At 42.8% G+C, this 16,980-nt stretch overlaps 1 protein-coding gene across 7 annotated transcripts in view; it reads left to right on the forward strand.

Moving 5' to 3' along the window:
* The window catches only part of KPNA4 (karyopherin subunit alpha 4), a 102,306-nt gene that overhangs the window by 3,115 nt on the left and 82,211 nt on the right, over positions 1-16,980 (forward strand). For 2 of the 7 annotated variants that reach the window (XM_039488666.1, XM_039488671.1), the window contains exon 1: positions 10,957-11,060. The exons of 1 other annotated variant lie outside the window; for it this stretch is intronic. The gene's annotated coding sequence lies outside the window, so the exon portion shown is untranslated. Of the gene's footprint in view, positions 1-10,955; positions 11,061-13,357; positions 13,462-16,980 lie in introns of those variants that run through there. 4 more of the 7 variants (XM_039488669.1, XM_039488673.1, XM_039488668.1 and 1 more) reach the window with 4 other exon arrangements.

The following is a 16,980-nucleotide window of genomic DNA, read 5'->3' on the forward strand; positions in this document are numbered from 1 at the left end:
TGTCTACCATAACACAAAGTTCAGGGTTTGGTATACAGAGACTTTAGCCACGGCAAACACATTATTAAAAATCTTTTAAACTTTGTATTACAGATACAGAAAAGACAGGAAAAACGGTTAAAACATTTTAAATGTAAAGCATTAAGTAAGGCTTTTATGTTAACCATAACCCTCATTCCCTTTCCCTATAGATGTAGATAGTTTTTGTAAGGAAAACCCCTTGTCTGATAGTCTTTGAGATGGTATTAAAGATGGCAATAACTTTATCTTTTTGGGAAAAAATAGAAGAAATTAGTTGGGATGGGGTAGAGCTGTTGTTAAAATCCAATGCCATTTCCTAAAAAACAAAACGCACATGGGGGAGAGAATACAACAGCAAAGACAGAAAAATGCACCTTCTGTCTCTGGTGTTGACTCTTAGGCCTGGTCTACACTAGGCGTTTAAACCGGTTTTAGGAGCGTAAAACCGATTTAACGCCACACCCGTCCACACTGAGAGGCCCTTTATATCGGTATAAAGGGCTCTTTAAACCGGTTTCTGTACTCCTCCCTAATGAGAGGAGTAGCGCTACTATCGGAATTATCATATCGGATTAGGGTTAGTGTGGCCACAGATCGACGGTATTGGCCTCCGGGCGGTATCCCACAGTGCACCACTGACTGCTCTGGACAGCAATCTGAACTCAGATGCAGTGGCCAGGTAGACAGGAAAAGCCCCATGAACTTTTGAATATTTCCTGTTTGCCTAGCGTGGAGCTCAGATCAGCACGTGTGGCGATGCAGTTAAAAATCAAAATAAAGAAAGAGCTCCTGCATGGACCATGCGGATGTGATCGATGTAAGGGCAGGCAAATCTGTTCTATCAGCGCTCCGTTACAGAAGACGAAATTCAAAATCATTTTTAAAAAATCTCCAGACAGACGCCATAGCAGGGGCTCAGCGCACTGCTGCGTGACAAATGTAACGGAAAGCCAAAGAATCAAATGGACGCTCATGGACTGGAGGACTCAAGCTATCCCACAGTTCCTGCAGTCTCCGAAAAGTATTTGCATTCTTGGCTGAGCTCCAAATGCTTCTAGGGTCAAACACAGTGTCCGCGGTGGGTCAGGGCATAGCTCGGCAATTTACGCACCCCCCCCCCACCCCCAGAAGTGAAAGGGAAAACAATCCTCTCTTGACTCTTTAACATGTCACCCTATCTTTACTGAATGCTGCAGATAGACCCGATGCTGCAGCACTCAACACCAACATCCTTGCTCCCCCCCGCCATGGGTGGCTGATGGTACACTATGACTGGTATCCGTCCTCGTCATCAGCCTATTGGCACATGGGGCAGTGCAAAAGGAGTGGTAACCATGCAGACTAGCATCGGTGAGGTCTATCAAGGGTGCCTGGCCCTAATTTTTCCTGGTAGATGGTGCAGTATGGCTGATGACCATCATCGTCATAGCAACAGGGGGCTGAGCTCTGTCAGCCCCCACCCTTCATGTGTAAAAAAAAGATTCAATTGCCCCTGCACTAGCAGAGGGCTGCTGGGCTCCTCTCCTACACACTCCTTACTGTCCTGTCTGGACTATCATAGCAGCTGGAGGCTGCCTTCCACTCATTTCTCACTAACAAGTCAGTGTGTCTTATTCCTGCATTCTTTATTACTTCATCACACAAGTGGGGGGACAATGCTACAGTAGCCCAGGAAGGCTGGGGGAAGAACAGAATCAACAGGTGGGGTTGTTGCATGAGTACCCCCTGTGAATAGCATACAGCTCATCATTTCTGCAGGATCTGACACAGAGCAGCTGTGCTCTCTGATACAGTGGTTCTCTAGTACACTTGCCCATCTTCTAGGCAGGCCTGATTCTATTTTTAGATACCAAAAAGGAGGGATTGACTCAGGGAGTCATTCCCAATTTTGGCTTTTGCACCCCTGGCTAAGAGCAGCCAGGGGCACTTATGACAGCAGCAAATGGTGCAAAACGACTGGTAGCCATGATCATCTTTTTACCAATTTATGGATTGGTAGATGGTGCAGTATGGCTGGTAACCATCTCTGCTGTCATGCAAAAGCAAAAGCATGCTGCTGTGTAGCGCTGCTGAATCGCCTCTGTCAGCGGCATCTAGTACACATACGGTGACAGTCACAAAAGGCAAAACAGGCTCCATGATTGCCATGCTATGGCATCTGCCAGGGCAATCCAGGGAAAAAAGGCGCGAAATGCTTGTCTGCCGTTGCTTTCCCAGAGGAAGGAGTGACGGACGACATTTACCCAGAACCACCCGCGACAATGATTTTTGCCCCATCAGGCACTGGGATCTCAACCCGGAAATTCCAAGGGGTGGGGGAGGCTGCGGGAACTGTGGGATAGCTACGGAATAGCTACCCACAGTGCAACGCTCCAGAAGTCGATGCTAGCCTCGGACCGTGGACGCACACCACCGATTTAATGTGTTTAGTGTGGCCGCGCACACTCGATTTTATACAATCTGTTTTACAAAACCGGTTTATGCAAATTCAGAATAGTCCCGTAGTGTAGACGTACCCTTAGGCTATGTCTACTCTACGCAGTTTTCAGCAACACGGCTGTGCCAATACAGCCGTGCCACTAAAAGGCGCACAGTGTAGCCGCTGTTTGTTGCTAGGAGAGAGCTCTACTGCCTATAAAGCACTGTTCACACCAGTGTTTGTGGTCGACACAACTTTTGTCTTTGGGGGAGGGGGGGTTTAACACCTCTGAATGACAAAAGTTTTGTCTTTCATTTGCCAATGTAGACAAAGTCTTACTTGTAGCCTTACTGCTGGAGAAATAAAGGCACAGCCCATGGTCTTATTAGACACTTCAAGACTCACCAGTCTTGCTCTAAGCAGCCTGATACTGATACTGTTTTTATTGGTTTGTCTGGTCATGGGCTTACAGCAGTGTTGCAAACTATATCATCCAAGATTGCTAAGCCAAACTTGTACTAGACAGAAGGCAAAAGAAGAGGGACAGGAAAGAAAAGAAATAAGGTGATAAAAGAAAAAGACACATGGGGTGAGCAGTGTGTGACAAAGTATCACATCCCAGATGGTGTTTAGGATTTTGGCAGAGCTGGTGGAGGTGGCAATGTCACAAAGTCTCTTTCTTTGGCCCAGTCTGGTCAGGACTTTTCTTGGAATTAGGATGCTGAAGACTCAGTGATGTCATAGTGGGTCCCAGGAGACGGTGGGAAGACAGGCATGAGGGTGAATCTCACTCCTTCCCCTTTTCTTGCTTTTTAGTTAGCAAGTGCCCACATACATCCTCAAATTTTGACCAAAGCCTTTAAAAACAAACAAAAACTCAAAAGAGAGCAATGGGTGGACTAGCCCATCCCCGCATTAGTTTGTTAACCAATTAGGCCTAATTTCTGACACAGCAATTTTGATTAAGCACCAAAACCTTAAATAGTAGAAATGTGACAAGTCTGTCACATTTGGATCTAGATACAATCTTCCAAAAAGTTTGGAGGCATTTAGAGCTTGGTTTTTTTATTAGGACCCATCGCTACACTGTAGCATATTATATAATGATGCTTCTTCAGGACACATTTAAAATCTGCCATGGAACTAACAAGATCTAATTTTTTAATGCAGATAACTAATTGCCCAGCCATTGAAAAATGTTATGATTTTTCTCTATATATTTTATTACAGCATATATTTGTTATATACATACACTCACTAAAGATATAAAATGCCACTTGATCATAGAATCTCCCATTCACACTTTATTGGAATACATAGCAGGAATCCTTACTGAAGACATAAATAACATAATAAAGAACACAAGCACAGTCAAGTATCTTTTTCTTATGTACTTTTACCTTTGGGGATTCCAGTAAGGGAATGTTAACAATTTGATAACTGGAGCAAAGTAAAGCTTGATTTTTTTCATTGAATCCATAATCCTCCATGGCCAAACCAGTTAAAAATTCAAGATAGATACTCAATTAAAACAATAATAGTTGAAATCACCCTTTCCCCAATGTTGTGAATTTAACATCATTTACTTCTAAGGCTAAAAAAAGTAATGGTGCCTGTGACAGATTTAATTTATGCTAGACATTTTACATGGGTAACTTGCCTTGTCAGCAGGGAGAAGAGGCATAATGAGATTATTATTCCTATATTTCCAGCAGTAACCCCAGCCCATTTATAGGTTAAATAATGTTACATTCCCAGCCCTTTTGAGCAATCTGCAGCCCTGTCGGAGGAAAGGAAGGATAGCCCAGTGATTAAGGTGCTTGCTTTGGACCCAGGAGAGGTGGGTTTCATTTCCCTGTTTCTACCATAGGCTTCTCAGACCATGAGCAAGTCACTTTGGGCATGGCTACACTTGCAGATGTAGAGCATTGTGAGTTAAACCCGCCTTCGGAGAGTGCAGTAGGGAAAGTGCTGAAGTCTGTCCACACTGACAGCTGCTTGCACACTGGCATGGCCACATTTGTGGCACTTGCAGCAGCATTGGGAGGGGTGCATTATGGGCAGCTATCCCAGCATGCAAGTGACTGCAACGTGCTTTTCAAATGGGGTGGAGTGTGACAGGGAGTGTGTTGTATGTATGTGGGGGGAGAGAGAGTGGGTTTTTGGGGCATGTCAGCATGCTGTAAGTTCAGACAGCAGCAGACCCCCCACCACTCCCCTGCCTCTTTCCCACACACACAGCATTCCACACTAATCTGTCTCGGAGCAGATAATCAGCCGGCTGTCTGAAACGGAGCTTTCAAATGGCATATCGGCATTCCTACAGCAAGTTCAAAACAATGAGAAGAGTGGCTACTTGACTTAAGGGGATTATGGGCTGTTTCCGGAGGTCAATCAGAGTGCAGTAATGCAACACCTCGTCCACACTGACACTGCGGTGCTCCAGCAGGGGCGCAGCAAACATTATTCCACTCGCCGAGGTGGAGTACCAGCAGCGCTGTAGCCACGGAGTCAGAGCACTCTAAGTGCCTTGCCAGTGTGGACAGGGAGTAAGCTAGTGCGCCCAGGGCTGCTTTAATGCACTGTAACTCACAAGTGTAGCCAAACCCTTAGTCTCTTTGTGCTTCTGTTCCCCACTGATAAAATGTACTTCCCTACAGCCCCTTCTGAGAAAGCTACTGCCAATTTCAATGTGCCTGTTTTCCCCAGTGGCAAAATTTATGCACTAAGTAATTCATGTGTAAAAGATTATTTCAGTTCTTCCTACATGTAAGTTACCATGAAAACAGGTAGAACTACAGGACCTTTGGAATATCAGATTTCACAAGTGCTAAGCAAGAAGGAAAGCATCCAGCAATAACATGTTGACTCATTCAACAAATATTCAAGAAAAGTCACCAAGGTAAACAGAAGAGGGTTTCTTAACAGAACTTTCTATTAAAACTTATACTAATGATAGTGGGCCAGATCCTGAGTCATGCTGAACATTTGCATTTCTACACGCAGAGACTTGCAAGTTTTCAGGCCCTTTTAGGGTCTGGCCCAGTCCTTTTAAGTGCCATGTCAGGTTCTGATCCAATCATGCTGAGAAATGAGAAGCAGAAGCTTTCTTTTTTCTAATGTGATCCCAATAAATGTTAAATAGAGAAAGAATGTAACATTCCAGATGGAGAGCTTTATAAGTATTTGTAAGTGCATTTGACATACGTTTAATTCTCCCATTGTATAAACTATTGGCATTTACCTTAATCTAATTACATGTTGATTTTATAAACCTTAATCTAGTTCAGTAGACTGAGGACCTCCTCAGGGACATTTGCTCCTACTGACATTGCTTTTAATAAGTGCACTGATTAGGGTGACCAGACATCAAGTGTGAAAAATCGGGACAGGGATTGGAGGGTAATAGGAGCCTATATAAGACAAAGCCCCAAATATCGGGACTGTCCTTATAAAATCGGGACATCTGGTCACCCTAGCACTGATTTCTCTAATTAGACAAAATGACACACTGAAACTGATTTGAGGAAAATGTCTTCCTTAAAGCTGTAGTCAAAGAATAAGAAATTATCTGTGATTCTCATCACTTGATAGTCTGCAACATAAGTAATTATTTTTTGTTTTTTCTATGCTGTACAATACTTAAAGGAACCTAGGGAGGGCCAGGTCAGAAAATGCTGCCAACCCAGACATTTCAGGGTACTGTATTCCTAGAGTGTCCCGCTCCACCAGGGATAGACTGTAATGCGGGAGGGATACTGCTGGTGCCCCTGTACCATGTGACTTGGAGCTTGAACAGCATCATACTAAGATTACTGTGAAAATAATACACTAATTCTCTATGGAGTTTAAGTTTTCTGTCCCTGTATCACAGGCCACTACAAGCTCCTCTTCATCTTTTTAACAGTAGACTTCTTTCACAGCCATCCACTTCTGTTCTGGTCCCAGTGCCTACCTTCCTCATTTGTGGAAATTTCAAAGGAGCCCTCCTGCTGAAATCAATGTCCAAAGATTATTGTTTGGTTCTCACTAGAGAACATTTTTGTTTCTTTGTGTCAGTGATTGTCTTTTGATTTCAAGTTCACAAAAGTAGATTAGTACTATGAACATTTTATTTATAGTTAAATTTTATGCTTGATTACACTTACAACATTTTATTAAATCCCAAATGATCCTTTAAAAACTCCTGATTCAACAAACTATTTATAAAACTAGTCCAAAAAATTCAACTTTAAAGTATTATAGCCTTGATCTGGCATTCTCTGCAGACTAAAAACTCCCAGGATTCTGTGGACCCAATCCTGCTTCTAATTAACTCAAATGGAGTTTTGCCATTCATTTAGTGGAAGCAGGATCAGACCCTATGTAGGGAGGCAGTGTGGTTCCCCGGTGTTCCAGAGAGGGACGAGCTGGGCCGGACATGAGAGTGCGCGGAGCCAGAACACTCCAAGCCTGCCCCCCAGAGGGTCAGATGCCAGACAGGAAGTATAAGAGCTCAACCCCAGAGCTCACTTGGGAGGCAGCCGCTGGAGAGGCCAGACACCTCCGGCCCAGCTCCCCCTAGAGAGACTCCAGCAACGGACCTGGAGACTGCCTGACTGGCTGACACTTGATGTGGGCCAGCGTGTGGGAGAGTTGCCACGCCTACCCCTCACCAGCTACTCAGAAGAGGCGCTGAGCCTACCCCTCACCAGCTACCCCAAAGCTCCAGTGGTGATCGACCCCCCCTGAGGATACCACCTCAACTCAGGTACCTCCAGAAGGGGAGTTAGGAAGTAGCCGCGTGGCAGCTGATCCGAGTCTGGCTACAAAACAGCCGGAACCCATGTCAGTGTGTTCCGGCCAGGATCCCCACTGACACAGCAGCAGGCCTGTGGCTGCTGCTAGGGCCCCGGGCTGGGACGCAGTGGAGTGGGAGGGCCTGTGCCCCCCCTGCCACCCAATGTGTGGGTGGCAGTCTCCCCCTCTCCCAGGCCGCTTGGAGCCTGAAGCCTGGGTGTGCTACTTACCTGTGGTTGCTCAGCCCCTGCCTGAGGGCCTGAGCCTTGGACTCTTTGCTGCCCCGCCCTGACCCAGAGCCTGGGCTTGTTATCTGTTAATTGTTACCTGTGTGTACTCAGCCCCCTGCCGGACAGCTTGAGCCAGGACTCCTGCGGCCCAACTGATTCCCCAAGGGGCCATGCAAGGACTAAGGGAGGCAGTGTGGTTCCCTACTGCCCCAGAGAGGGACGAACCCTCTCTACACCTTATATATGAGAGGCAATAGGTGTAGGCCAACATTTTCAAAAGTGGCCACTGATTTTGGTTGCTCATTGTGAGACATCTCTGGATTGTTTCTCCTTGCACATAAACCATTTTTACACCAATGTGCATTCATTGATTTCAATGGAGTTACACATATGGTTGATGTATACCTGTGTAAGTTAGAAGAGAATCATGTCATTAGGTGTCTCAGTGGCCTGAACTAGTGGCCCCTGTTGAAAATGTTGGTCCTAGCACCTAATGCAGTGGTGGTTCCCTAAACTTATGAAACAATGACAAAACCCAACCTCTAAATTTGAGTGCCTAGAATTAAAACAAACTATGCATCAATCCAAATGTACTGGGGCACCTAAAAATGGGCATTCAAAACCTTTCACATACAATTGAGATGCTTTCAACTTCTGCTTCTGAAAATGGAACGCTGTATGTTCTTTCTAACAAGTATGATTTGTTATACTTGGCATTTGTTGAGGAATATTGCAGCAACTTCACTGATTCCAACAGAAGGAAAGGTAATCTGCCTACAATATTTGTGTTTGACTGTTTATGGACAATCATGCCTTAATCAATACTTTTCAGTTATATTTTTATCTAGGGCACATAAATTAAATACTAAAAAATGTTAGTCTCCCAAGGTTTTCATTCTGATTTATCGTTCTGGGAAGCCATGTTTGTATTGAGGGCTGCAGTCAATTCACACAAGAGCCTATCATGTGATACTGATGCAAGTCATACACATTTTAAAAAATGACATTTTGCCTATACTTAACTATTGTATTTGAAATTAATCTCTCAGCTCATAATTTTGTACTTCTGAGGCATCCAAGGTCTCAAAGTGGTTTACAACCAATAATTAAACCTTACAACCCCCCTGGGTTGAAGGTAACCCTTATATAAATACTACAGTGTTCTACACTACAGTAACCACTAACACCCCCTCCTCCAGCCCCTCCCAATTCTGAAGTATCAGTATTGTAAAATGCAGTCTCCAAATTATTACTGTAGTATACTACAGACTTTCTTTAATAAGGGATTATTATGCCCATTTTACAAATAATCCATCTGTGTTTCAGCTTCTTTAAGTGACTTGTCTGAGATCATAAGATCAGTTGGGGCGCTCAAATAGAAGCCAGATAATCCATCTCCCTGCCTCCTTCTTCAACCACTAAACATACTCTATCTCATTAAAGTTCGCAACCTGTTCAACAAAATGGGCAGAAATCAGGCAAAAATGCTCAAAGGAGTGAGTCTTGCCCCTTCCTCTGTGACCACAAAGGCACAAAATACCCTAACTGTGCTGGGGTGGTTCTAGTACTCAGATGAAGCCTAATTTCCTGAAGCTTGCACAAGGGGTGCATTCATCCTGCCTGCCACTAGTCCCACCAGTTTAACTTAAATTGTTTTTTAAATCAATTCAGTTAAACCAATACAAACCCTGTGTGGACATTTTTATTTTTGTTCAGAGTGGCTTATTTTGAGCTAGTTTAAACTTTCTCACTTGCCACTTTCTCATCTAGACAAGACGTAAGAACAGAATCAAACTCCTTGTCTTTATTTTGATTAATAATGCTCAATTAATACTGATATTTCCTCCATCATTCACCCATACTTTCGCTGCATTCCCTGAGCCTGATTCTCCTCTTGATTCTCCACTAATTCTCACAGTGTAAATATGGAGTGACTCTACTGGAGTCTGTGGAATTACTGGAGTGCAAAAGTGGTATACTTAAGAGCAGAATCAGGTCATATATTTCTGTTCATCAGCTACCTACTTAGAAATACATATCTGCAATTACTTTCACCTTAGAACATTTCCCTGTAGCCATTAACTTTTTGCATTACAGTCTAATGAAACTATGATGTTAGAATTTAAGGAGAACTCTGACAAATGGAATTAAAACTATACATGAACTGCAAATATGTCACATTATTTGCCTACTATGGTTAAGCATAACCTTAATTAGAAATCTGTCACCTGCAGTTTCCCTATGTTTATTCAGCCATACAGACAACAATAATGACCTGAAGAACCAAGAAAAAGAGTAAAAAGAACGAAGAGTACTTGTGGCACCTTAGATAGTAACAAATTTATGCATGCATCCAATGAAGTGGGTTTTAGCCCACGAAAGCTTATGCTCAAATAAATTTGTTAGTCTCTAAGGTGCCACAAGTACTCCTCCTTGTTTTTGCTGATACAGACTAACATGGCTACCACTCTGAAAGAAAAAGAGTATGATTGCTATCACCGCCTAGTGAATCACCACACCTCTCTGTGGATTTCCAGGGACAAGGACAATTGAGACCATTATTGCCAGTAGGCTACAGTTGCAGCAGAACAGTTCTACTGTGACTCCCTGGCTTATGAGAGAGGATTCCTTTGTCTTTCAGTACTACTCAGGCTGGCAGACCAACCTCCCTCTATGCAGCACCATTTTTTCATGGTTTTCAATCTCTAAGCAATCTTTTTCTTAGGTTTATTTTGTTCTGGTTCAGATGAGGTCCTCCTCCCCCTGAGCCAATATCAGTAGAAGAGACTGAATCAGAAAAAAAACTAGCTTCTACCTTCCTTTTTAACGGTATCTTAATTTTTTAAATAAGGAAAGATTAACGTTGTCCCTTCAGTTGACATCAAGCAGGGGCGGCTCCAGGCCCCAGCATGCCAAGCGCGTGCTTGGGGCGGCATGCTGCAGGGAGCGCTCTGCTGGTCGCCGGGAGGGCGGCAGGCAGCCAGCCTTCAGCGGCATGCCTGTGGAGGGTCCGCTGGTCCCGCGGCTCCGGTGGACCTCCCCGCAGGTGTGCCTGTGGAGGGTCCGCTGGTCCCGCGGCTTCGATGGAAGCAGAGCGCCCCCCGCGGCATGCCGCCATGCTTGGGGCAGCGAAATGTCTAGAGCCGCCCCAGACATCAAGTAAAACAATGCCACCGTTTTGATTTTGACACAACTCCTGTAAATCTGCACTGAAATGTTTGCTCTCTTTTTGCACCAATAAGTAATCACCTTGAAAATAAATCATAATAGGGAGGGTCCACTGTCAGTTAGGAGAAAAATTAAAGCTAGAGATAGAAGAATGAAAATTGTTCTAAGTACAACAAATGTTATACACTGCCTCACATTTTATTTCCTTTTTTAATTGACTCTAAGTTGTATATACAGTTTGTAATTTCACCTCTTCTTCCTTTTCCCAACCATCGGAAATACCAAGTCCCAATTTATTATGATGCAGCGATGATGTCAACATATATAAAAGCATTCAACAACACAAACAAGCAGCACTTTGAAAAGTTCTCTCCACCACACCTTGAGTATCTGTTGATTTGAATGTTGGGCAGATGAATATTCTGGGCTGAGAACCTTATCAGGTGAGAGAGAAACTACAGTAAGGAAACAGGCAGAAGATGGAGTATGGAGTGGCATGGGGAAAGAATATATTGTAGGAGAATAGTAAGAAAAGGGAAAGTTACAATATCAAAATAGGGAAGGAATGACAAGTAAAAGGATAATGAAAGGACTGATATAGAATAAGGGACTTGGATTAGAATTGCTGGAGGAAGAAAGCACAAGGAATTGAGGGGGTTGAAGAAAGAAGTAGAAGGAACCTCTAGGAGTTCCACTCCAGTGTATGGCAGTAATCCATGTAGTAGAAAATGAGGCCCTGAATTTAATCTTTCTTAATGTAGTTCACAGGAACAGAGTGGATAGTTGTTTGTTTCCAGCTTTTTGACATGATATTCTAGCTGGGGTTCAATAAGAGATTTGGTCAAATTCATCTTTTAAATGTACAAAAAAAAAGTCTTTTGATTGGGGAAAATCATAACATCACATTTCTGTCAGTGACTATATGCATGTAACTTTGTCATTTGCACTGCAAGCTTTTCGTTTTAGTAAACCTTACTGTTAAATGTAAGAGTTTGCTGGTACAGACATTCTCACATATGGAACTATATACATACATGAAGAAAATTACTCGTGTATGTTAGCAGGACTGGATCTCAAATAGCAAAGTGCAACATTAGCAGACAGGTACTGTACAAAATATAGGAACAGAGTAAATTCTTGCAGTAACTTTAAACAACGATTTTTACAAATAGGCTTCATTTTATTCAGTGAATGCCGCAAGGTGTATGTAAATAAAAATGGCACTGCTGAAAGAAAAATAGTGCTGTAAAAATCATTACTGCTCCATGGAGAGCAATTTTGAAGCCATACATATTTTTAAAATATAACATATAGCACTACTGAACTAGATACATAAGGATAGTTAAGCACTGGAACAGGCTTCCAAGGGAGGGTTGTGGCATCCCCATCATTAGAGGTTTACAAGAACAGGGCTAAGATATCTTCTTGAAGTTCCTTCCAGCCCTACATTTATATAATTATGATTATTATTATTCTATGTAGTGGGAGCCATTTGAGTTTGGAAGTTAGGATCGTCTCCCTGGATAGAAAGGGCCAGGATGGGCTTATCTGTATGTTTGAAATAGGGTGACCAGACAGCAAATGTGAAAAATCGGGACAGGGGGTAGGGAGTAATAGGAGCCTATATAAGAAAAAAGACCCCAAAATAGGGACTGTTCCTATAAAATCAGGACATCTGGTCACTCTAGTTTGAAATAGATTCATAGATTTGAAGGTCAGAAGGGACCATTATGATCATCTAGTCTGACCTCCTGCACAATGCAGGCCACAGAATCTCACCCACCCACTCCTGTATCAAACCTGTGTCTGAGCCACTGAAGTCCTCAAATCATAGTTTAAAGACTTCAAGGTGCAGAGAATCTTCCAGCAAGTGACCCATGCCCCATGCTGCAGAGGAAGGCAAAAATCCCAGGGCTTCTGCCAATCTGCCCTGGAGGAAAATTCCTTCCCGTTTACACAATGCTGTGCCTCGCACCATAATCTAGCTCAAATTGATGTACTACATGTCCCCACCAAATTGGCTATGAAAAAGATTTCAGCACCAAAACAAATTTCAACTAACCCTGCATTAATCCTTTTGGTATTTCTAGCTTCACTGACAATATTCAATAAGGCATAATTCTATGACATTACACATATTGTGGTTTCAATTAATTACTAAGACTTCTGTATTTATAATTAGCAAGACTACTGGTATTTGTGATGTGACATTCTGGATATCTTCTGTAAACTGGGAAAAACAAGATATTTTCACAGAGGGCTTTTCTTTTTCTTTTAAACAGTAGTTAAATTGAAACTTCTATGCTGAATGTCAACCACAATCTAATTTGGGTTGGCAGGCAATCTGGGCTTAACTCCACTTTCATTTTTGCTTTGCAGTTCACCTTCAATAAGAAGCAAAACCATGTATTTAGGTTGTATACTCTGTGTCTAACCAAAATACCATGGTCCAAGATAATGATTGTCTGTGTGACAGGATAGACTAGGCCCAGAGGCCCCCTTCTGGAGGCCTCAAGGTCCTGATACACCCATCCCAGGAAAAGAGTACGGGAGCTAAGTTCTCCAAGCAACCTAGAGAGGATGTGTGGGAAGCAGCCAATCAGGAGGGGAGGCTGCAAGGGAAGCAAACAATCAAACGCTGTAGGGAGCAGCCAATCAGGGCCCAGTATGGCCTTATAAAAAGGAGCTGCAGCACTAGCAACAGTCAGTTTCTTGCTGGAGCCAAAGAGGGTCCCTGGCTGGATGAAGGGAACTGCAGCATGTACAGCTCAGTGCTGGCAGGGACCAGGGGAGCAAGGAAGAGCTCCTGGCTGGCTGCTAGACCTAACATAAAAGACCCCTGAGGTAGGGGTGAAGCTTTAGTGAAGGCTGGGCCTGTGAGGATATGGCCCAGGGAACTGAAAGCAGTTTTGTTACATGATGTGGATGTGTGTGGCTGCAATTCTTAGGGTCCTTGGATGGGGACCTGGAGTAGCGGGTGAGCCTAAGTCTTCCCCCCTTCCCACCCCTGTAGCCCACTGGGCAAGTGGTCTACAATTGTACAATGTAAACCCCAGAAGGAGATCTGAACTACTTAGTGGCCCAGCTGGAGAGCTCAGTCAGATGGAAATCTATATTGCCTAATGGGAGATGTAGTCCATATATATAACCCATATAGAAGACATTGGCCCAAACTACAACTTCCATAAGGTAATGTGCCATGATAAAGAAATGTTTTGTTGAACTGATTGAAAATGAAAGGTTTTGGGTCAGTTCATAAAATGAAATATTATGATTCAGGTTAAACTGATCTGAAATGAAATTTCATATTTTGGATTTTCTGTCTAGAAAACTAAAATGAAATATTTAAATTTTCCTGATGAAAAAGTCAAAATTATGGTGATGTAGAAAGTGAATTTTCCATTGAAATGATTTTCCAATGGAAAATTCCCAACCAATTCTACCTGCTAATGCTCTAGTCAGTTATCATTACAGGTGGGAGGATTTTGTTTGTGTTTTTGTTCTGGTTGATCCAGACTTTAGAGTTCTGGATTCTAGTCCTGATTCTGTCAAAGGCTTTCTATGACCTTTAAGTGTAACTTTTCAAAAAGTGTACACTTGTTTCAGTTTTTGAATGACATACTTGAGACACCTTAACCAAAAGTTCCTCTCTAAAATTAGTCTATTTATAATTAAGCTAAATGTTCTGTTTAGACAGGCCATTAAAGTGTGAACAAGCCTATGACATGAGGTCCTGGCTATCTCACTTTACCTGACTGACATTTAAGGCGCTCAAGAGATAGTATACTCCACCCCAGGCCCACTGTTTTAAACATCTACAGCTGAGAAGTTCTCTCCCTAAATATAGAAATGCCGCATTTGAATCTGACAAATGAACAACTGCCTTTGAGAGTATCATTGCCACCAAAAACTGGGAAGTCAAGACTTTTTAAAAAATTTCTAATGTAGAAAACATGCAGAAAACCAAAAACTCTTTGGCTTCACTATTCAGGATAAAGAGGCAAAAAAAGGCACTTTGTTTTGTTTCCTGCTTTATAGTTTACCTTTAATCTTTACTCTATATAGTCATGTTCTGGTAACTACATTTTGCTTGTGCTGAGATCACTCAAATGAGAAAAAAATAGAAACTAATTTTTTAGATCTGTTTATTTTATTGTAATTTTGTATGGTAATGTGAAGATTTGCTGTGCTTTGTGTTTTGTTTTATTATATGTTGAATCTGGAATCAGTCACTAGTTTGGTTGGTACATATTATCTTTAGAAAGACAGGGTTGTATTGTACACAGTATACATGTGACCTTGACCTGAAAGTGACATTTTAAAAAGTTCTTTTGACAAGTATTGTGAAACCTAAGTCATCAATAGTTTTTTTCCAACCAGTTCTTCCTGATTGATCTATGAAGGTACAGAGAACTTCGCTTGTAGCAACATAACCATTCTATCGTTTCACAAGCCCTGTAGACAATTTTTGCAAAAATTTCCTTTTGTTGCCACTCCCAGTTCAGCTTCACCAGCATTACCAATGTTGGGAAAGGGGCCAGTGTGATAGGCTGCCAGCTGCTGTGCCACCCTTTTAAGCACATCAATTAGGTCTGCTCTAAAGTTTTAGGTAACATAGTGCCTAAAATGTCAGTGGGAACTGAGACCCTGTCTGTAGTAAGGCTCCCAACTTTGTTTCCACCTGTGGAGCTAATATTCTGTTAACACTGTGAAACTTTTACAAAAGTTCTTTTGCATAGACAAGGCCACAAAATGCCAGAGTAACTGAAGACAGCTGTAGGACCAAATCCTTGGTCAGCTATAATCAGGCCCTACTCAGGCAGAACTCCCATTAGTTTCTTTAGGACTTTAGTCTGAGTCAGAATTAAATACAAACTAGAGGCCAGATCATTTCCCCGTGTGGAAGTAATCACAGATGGGCCAGGAAATTGACTTTTCTTGTAGAATTTCTTCTAATTTTTGGGAGGGGTGGGGAAGGATGAACAATGGTTTATTCCATGTGAAGGATGACGCAGGTCCAGCAGCCTCCAAATATCAGGAATTCACTGAGAAGTCCTGTATCTCTGCACCACCTCTCAGCCTCCTGCAGCTTTCCCTGTATGTGGTTCTGTTTGAAGCTGCACTGTCAAGGATTCCCTTACCAATACTTGCACATGGTCTCTCGCCATTCAAAAAGGGTCCTCAGTGCAGAGGAGGCTCCAGTCCACACTATATTAATACAGCTTTTGGCTGCATTAACTTTCCTCTTGGTTGTCTGCCAACTTTTGTTCATGGGGCTTCTATTCATAATCCAACAGAAATTCCAGGGAAGGTAAGTGTGCCCTCTTGGGGAGAATTCTCCTCAAGGGGGCTTTGTTGGTACAGGGAGGTGTAATTTACAACTCCCTATACTAACACCAGAGAATCTGCCCTATAACGTTTCCAAAAGTTTCTATTTTGTTCTTCTGTGTGGTTGGTCCTGTGTTCTCAGTGAATCCCTGGTAGGTGGGACCTGCTGAACCTTTGTTTTTTTCTACACTGACTGAACGCTACTAACCAGGAGGGCAGAGAGATCTTTTGTACATATTTTAATAAAATCCCATTAAAATCTTTTGGGATATTCAAATATATATCACACCACACAAGAACACTGACTAAAGCTTTATCTACCCTTGCACTTTTGTCAGCAAAACTTTTGTTGGTCGGGGTGTGAAAAAACACCCCCCTGACCGACATAAGTTTCACCACCAATGCCAGTGTGGACAGTGCTATGTCAGTGGGAGATGCTCTCCCGCTGTCATATCCACCGCAGCTCATTGGGGGTAGTTTAATTATACTATCAGGAGAGCTCTATCCCATCAGCATACAGTGGCTACATGGGAGACCTTACAGCTACCGCTGTACGGTCTGTAGTATAGACATAGCCTAAGGTTATAGATAAATATCTTCTGGGTTGATTTACTGTATTATGAATACATACTGAAAGAACTAAGTACTGTGTTTATTTCTCAGGAGAATCCCTTCACACTATTCAAATTGGAGTGAGAATTCTTGTATCAAGGGTAGATTAATTTGAATAATGGGCCAGGAATAAAAAACAATGGGTGAATGTGCCTGAGGCTCCCACTTAAATTAATGGGAATTGTACACATATATGCAAGGTAGAATTTGGCTTACGGAACACTTCATTGTTAGTTACACTGGTAGTTCTTCTTCGAGTGATTGCTCCTATGCATTCCATGTAGGTGTGCGCGCCGCGCGTGCACGGCTCTTCGGAACATTTTTACCCTAGCAACTCCGGCGGGCCGGCTGGCGCCCCCTGGAGTGGCGCCACTATGGTGGCTGTTATATACCCCAGCCGGCCCGTCCGCTCCTCAGTTCCTT

This window comes from Mauremys reevesii, linkage group 9 (assembly GCF_016161935.1).
Source record: "Mauremys reevesii isolate NIE-2019 linkage group 9, ASM1616193v1, whole genome shotgun sequence".
In the NCBI taxonomy this organism is placed as follows: domain Eukaryota; kingdom Metazoa; phylum Chordata; order Testudines; family Geoemydidae; genus Mauremys; species Mauremys reevesii.